This window comes from Etheostoma spectabile, unplaced genomic scaffold (genome assembly GCF_008692095.1).
Source record: "Etheostoma spectabile isolate EspeVRDwgs_2016 unplaced genomic scaffold, UIUC_Espe_1.0 scaffold379, whole genome shotgun sequence".
NCBI lineage: Eukaryota > Metazoa > Chordata > Actinopteri > Perciformes > Percidae > Etheostoma > Etheostoma spectabile.
In genome coordinates, this window is record NW_022605596.1 from 345,398 (window position 1) to 351,880 (window position 6,483).

The 6,483-nt window shown below is 41.6% G+C and overlaps 1 protein-coding gene across 1 annotated transcript in view; it reads left to right on the forward strand.

Annotated features, from left to right (window-relative positions):
• LOC116686491 (solute carrier family 2, facilitated glucose transporter member 9) overlaps positions 1–6,483 on the forward strand; it is a 47,419-nt gene that overhangs the window by 14,597 nt on the left and 26,339 nt on the right.

The following is a 6,483-nucleotide window of genomic DNA, read 5'->3' on the forward strand; positions in this document are numbered from 1 at the left end:
TTCTGTGCTCAACTTCCTGTCCCACACTATCTGCTGTGTGCTGGATTGCTGCAGAGCTCTCCGGCGTCCGGTAAATATAGAAGCTCTGCGTATCTGCTCCTTTCACTGACTGTGAAATGCACACATTGACTTTAATGGAAACCTAATTACTCCAACGCTGTTCCGGAACAGATCCGCAGCCGTTGTGCAGCGGTGGAAATTGGGGGTAAATCCAGACAGCTAGCTAGACTATCTGTCCAATCTGAGGACTATGGTTACCTGGTCCTCAAAACTCTGCAGGGTAAATCCAGACTGCTGGCTAGACTATCTGTCCAATCTGAGGACATGGTTACCTGGTCCTCAGATCTCTGCAGGGAAATCCAGACTGCTGGCTAGACCTATCTGTCCAATCTGAGGACTAGGGTTACCTGTCCTCAGATCTCTGCAGGGTAAATCCAGCAGCTAGCTAGACTATCTGTCCAATCTAGGGACTATGGTTACCTGGTCCTCAGATCTCTGCAGTAAACATCCAGACAGCTGCTAGACTATCTGTCCAATCGGAGGCCTATGGTTACGTGGTCCTCAGACTCTGCAGGGTAAATCCGACAGCAGCTAACGTCTGTCCATCTGAGTTTCTGTTGACGACTAAAACTACTTCTGAACGCACACATGTTCCACCAAAACAACTTCCTTCCTGAGGCTATTCAGCAGAGGGTCCGTTTTGCTCTTAGCGCTGCCCATGCGATTGTGATTGGTTTGAAAGAAATGAAAATAAATCAGAGCACATTTTCTCCCATCCCAGAATGATATGCCGACTAGCCAGACCCTGTGAAATCTGCATGTGAAATCTGCAATTATACTGGCATTTCCATAAAAAGGCGCCCCAAATACTCCATTGTGTAAAGTAGTGTTATTGTCCAGAGGGCATTCAGCTTTTGCAGGTGTTTTGCTGTTAAATGCTATCAACAAACATGTTCTGTCCTCTATACCCTTCTATGTGCTGGCTAACCCATCAGCTGTTGGATGCCACATGGTCCGTTAAACAGAGTCTTAGGCTACAGTGATGAGCAGCACGAACCCTGATGCAACAGCATCAGATGGTTTAATCAGCGCCTTCAATATGGCATTGGAGGGACAACTATGGTCTATATAAATGAACTATGGTAAGAGTAAGCGGCCTGGGTTTGAGTCCAGCCTGCAACCCCTTGCTGCGTCATCCCCCATCTCTCTCTCCCCCTTTCATCAACTCTAAAAAAGGGAAAAAAGAGACTTCAGATACAACATTATGGGACTGCTATGGGGTATGTAAAAGAGACTTCAGATACAGTAGTGGAACCACTAAGGTCTATATAAAAGAGCTTCAGATACAGTATTAGGGACCACTAAGGTCTATAAAAAGAGACTTCAGATACAGTATTAGGGACCACTAGGTCTATATAAAGAGACTTCAGATACAGTATTAGGGGACCACTAAGGTCTATAAAAGAGACTTCAGATACAGTATTGGGACCACTAAGGTCTATATAAAAGAGTTCAGATACAGTATTAGGGGACCACTAGGGGTATATAAAAGAGACTTCAGATACAGTATTAGGGGACCACTAAGTCTGTAAAGAGACTTCAGATACAGTATTAGGGACCCTAAGTCAATAGAGACTTCAGATACAGTATTAGAGGACCACTAAGGTCTATATAAAAGAGACTTCAATACAGTATTAGGGACCACTAAGGTCATAATAAAAGACTTCAGATACAGTATTAGGGGACCACTAAGGTCTATAAAAAAGAGACTTCAGATACGTATTAGGACCACTAAGGTCTATAAAAAGAGACTTCAGGTACAGTATAGTGGGACACTAGGTCTATATAAAGAGACTTCAGATACAGTATTAGGACCACTAAGGTCTATGTAAAAGAGACTTCAAGATACAGTATTAGGACCAGTAAGGTCTACATAGAAGCCCAAAAAGCCCATAACATAGAAGTGATGCCATTTTAAAATAGCTGGAATCAGAGACATTTTACTTTTCTTTTCTCAAACTGATTAATCGATTATAAAATAGTTGGTCATTTATTTGACAGTTGACAATTGGTCATTAAATATACAACAGTACACGGACAGAAACACAGATAAGTATAAAAAGTAACAATAAATACAAAAGACAGCTAAAGTGACAGTGGTGTGATTTAGCAGCAAATTTGTTTAGCAAAAGTCGAGGTTGCAGAGACTCGCCACTTTACAACAAGAATCACATGTGTGAAGTCTCATTGACAATTTGAGAGTAGGGTTGGGTATCGTTGATATTTTTCCCAATACCAGTGCTGAAATGACTTTCACACAAGCGGTGCCTAATAACCCCATTTGGTGATTTGGAATCGTGACAGCCCAATTTAGAACAGGTATTATGTAAGTCTGGTGGACGAGATATTAAACTGCTGGTTGGCGGAGGCATACAATAGGTAATTTTGGTTTTCATTTGGTTACTTTTTCTTGAAACACACACATGCATCAAACGTGGAGAGACGTCGAATGATGGGTGACTACAGCCCCACACCCAGCAGTTGGGGATTTGTCACCTCGGCAGTGCCCAGGAGGTGCGCTGGTACATATTTACCTAGCCCAGTTGGGACTACAAAGTAGCGACCATCCGGTTCCTAAGCCAAGTCCCCTGCGACTACGCTACTGCCGCCATCGATGAGGATAGTAAGTGATGACTGTGTGTGGCAGAGGCTTGGGGTGATCTTTAGTTCTGAGTAGATGTGACAGTTGGCAAGCCTTGGCACAGATCTTCCTCCACCACACCGTCTGCTGTCACCAGTTAATCCACCTCCTGTCCTGCTCCGCTCCCCCGGAGGCCTTAAATTCATTAATTGAATGTGTAACAATGTCTGCTGTCTCTCCATGGCAGTGCTGTGCCACCTGTGCAGCAAAGTCCTAATGTCTCCCTCCTCATTTATATTTTTACACCATTGTTTTCTCTTCTTGAAGCGTAGGTCACATTATGGTGAGAAAATGAGAGTGGAACGGACATTGAACTGCTTGCCGTGGCCGTATGACTAGTTCAAAGCTCAACACTTTTAGTAACCATGAAATAGGTAGTTAGCCATCTACAACACCACAGTTCTTTGCAGTGGCAACAATGCACAAGAAAATGCGCCGCCTCCTGGCCATCTGAATGTTGATTTGAATGGAACGTTTCGTTCTACTCTCATTCTATTCCTATGTTTATCCTTTTGCTTCTCAGCAGTACTCAAAGATGACTTTGTACTATCCTCTACTTTTGGTACTATGTAAGATGCTGTGTCTCAATTCATACCTTCACAAAAGTGCTTGTTTTGCCACTGGCAGGCACAGTTATATTCTAAGTGTCTGACAACATTATGGAAAGAATCCCTACGATAGACCTTTAAAACCTCTTTGAAACCTTTCGTTAACCAGAAACAGCTCTGAAGTTTCTACCACCAGACTCCATTTAAAAAAATTTAAAAAAGCATAACTTTGCGTGTATAGAGCCAACATATTTTCACAAGTTATCCTAAACTAAACTGGTGTTTTATTTCAACCAAAACTAGAGTTGTGATGGTTGGAAAAGTGAAAGACACCCACACGGCTTTTCATAGTTTTATATTTTGTTTCTGTTGACTTTATATGAAGTGTATTTCATGATGTTTATTTACATGGAGTCGGTGGGTTAGCAAACGCAATTTTGCAGATGTTTTTATGTTTAATAAAAGGATCTTACTCTTTACCGGAAAGGTCGGCCTCCTTAGAAATCCTTTCCATAATGTTGTTAGACACTTAGATATTAATCTGACCTGTCAATGCAAACCTGACTTTTGTAAAGGTAAATTACAAGCTGGACAATTGCCCTTTTAAGTAGCTTGTTTTGCCGACTGCAGCGGTCTCACTTAATACTGGCCAATGTCAAATGATTGTTGTTCCCATCAGTCACTTAGACACAAAAACCGGAAAATCCAGTGTTGAAAATGAAAGTTACCTATAAGTGTAAACTAAGTGGCTATGTCTAGGAAACCATGGCAGTCTGATGTAATGAGAGCCGCTTTGAGTATTGAGATGCCACCTATCCAACGTTTGTTGAAAGCATAAAGCTGACGTTTTGTTCAGTCAACGTTTGGTTTACATTTAATCTGGTTTAATTAGATGTTATATCTTGGTGTGTACCTGTGCTCTGTAATATATTGGTCTCTTTTTGAGTCCCATCTATTTAAACCCCTTTATTCATTGTTTTCCCTCTTTTTGTCTACAGTTTTTTAACAAGCAGACGCGTGATCACACAGAACAATAAGATTTAATAAGCACAAAGGAATTTCCCTTACTTATCTTTTTGTCTTAATTTTCTACCACAGATCTGGTTCTAACCAATGACATCTTTAAAAATGCGGGATCCCACACCAGAGATACCGTATACCACAGCCGGACACGGAATCATAGAGATCATCGCTGGACTCATTGGGGTAATCTTACAAGTTAGAGCGGTGCAATTATTCTGTAGCCCTATCTTATTTTGGTCTTTTATATTTGTTGATTGACATAATATGGGATAACAAGATTGATATCGAGCTCACGTCTGTGTGTAACAGAACTAGATCAGGATGTGGTTAGCTTATAGCATACAACTGGAAGCAGGTGGAAACGTGAATACTTACATTAATTAAGACAAAATTTTAGTATTGCCAGTTTTCCGAACTTTTATGTGTGAGTATGCATGGGCATTGTTAATTGAATGTGTCATGTGCTTAAATAAAGTGTTTCAGTATATTTCACCTTGGACCTATTTTCCAATGTATTGGTGTCTAAGTGAGTAATGTGAAACAAAATCTTTTTGCAATCAAAATATGATTGTCTTAACATGGGCTGCGATAGGATCCCCATTTCAGTCTTTTTCAATACTTTCCACCAATTGGATTTCTTAGAATTTGTATATGTATAGGATGACTAATGAGACTAGATCAGTTTCCATCCTTTTTTCTCACAAAATGCTGTAGGCTTCTACATCGACGGCATAAAGACAGGATGTTGAACATATCTCCAAACTTTTACTTTAAACCACCTGTTTTAAATTAATAAAAAGAGTTGCTTCATATTTGCTTGCGCCAATAAATACCTTGGAAATCTAGAGTTCTCGCAAGAGCACATTTGAATTGCTCAGTAAGTCACTCTGGCATAGAGTAATGTTGCTCATTAACATGCCTTTGTAGCGGAGCTGCACCAACCACATCAGTGTATCTGATATAGGCGGGGCAGAGCGAGCTGCACCAATCACATCTGTGTATCTGATGTAGGCGGGGCAAGAGGCCCTAAACCAGATGACGACAGTTTTATCTACCAGTTAGCTGGCTGGTATCTTACGCGTATGGGGCCCTGGATACGTCACCCCGTGTTTGTTGTGATTGGTCGTAGTGTTATCCACTGTGTGTAGTGAGATTTCAAATGCACGCTTGGCAACCGCCCCTCGAGATGCAATGCATAAAGTTCTTGGATGCGTAGATGGATACATTGGATCTCCACACGTAACTCTAAAAACGGTTGTGCTGCTTGATGAGCTTTAGAGGTGTAAGAAGGTATATTTGTGAATTTTTGGACAGAGCCACGCTACAGTTTCCACCTGCTTTCAGTCTTTAACCTAAGCTCGGCTAACCATCGCCTGACTCCACCTTGTGCTTAAAACTAGGGCTGTCAATGATTAACATTTTTAATCAATTTCCAGAATTTTCAGTAGATTAATCAGGATTAATCACTATTTTTTGCCATTACACCTGATTCCTAACCATTTTTTTCTGAAATGCATCCTTTTAAATCAAACCAAAGAACATCTTTTTACCTTTTCCTCCTTCTTAATCCAGTTGCTCAAAAATCCAGTTCCTAACTACCTATAACATTGTTGCACTGAAACTGGTCTTTTTGTTTCAACATCACCTTCAAATCTACTGAGCTCATCATCTTTAGCCATTGCTGAGGCAACTAACTTGTCACATTTTCTTAAGTAAAGCTGACCTTTCTTGTCTCCAATGTGACCTGCAACTGAGAAAAGTCGTTCACAGGGAACAGTGGTTGCAGGGTGGCTAGAATTTGTGAGCTAGTGAGGCCAGCTTCTCATGGGCTCCTGATGAGATGCCCACCACCTCAACGGCAGTCCTCCAATTTAATGGTGGGGCTCTGCTCGTACCTCTGTATGGCAGGTTGACCTCTTCATCTTCTGATTCTGAATCTGAGTCCATTTGCAGAAGGCTGATTTTCTTCCTGGGTGGCCCATCATCATGTGTCTGTGAAGACCTTCTGGGTGATTCTTGTTGCAGCATCCCTTCAATTGTGGTCCACACCTCTTCCCTGTCTGTCTTGGCCAGGCATTTCAAGTCTTTGATCAGGATCCAAAACTGTAGCAATCTGGAGCCATGCATTGTTGAGCTGTTCTTGACGGATGCTAGGTCCTCCTTGACTTGGTCTTGAATCTCACCACATATGCAGGGTCCCTCATCCAGGCT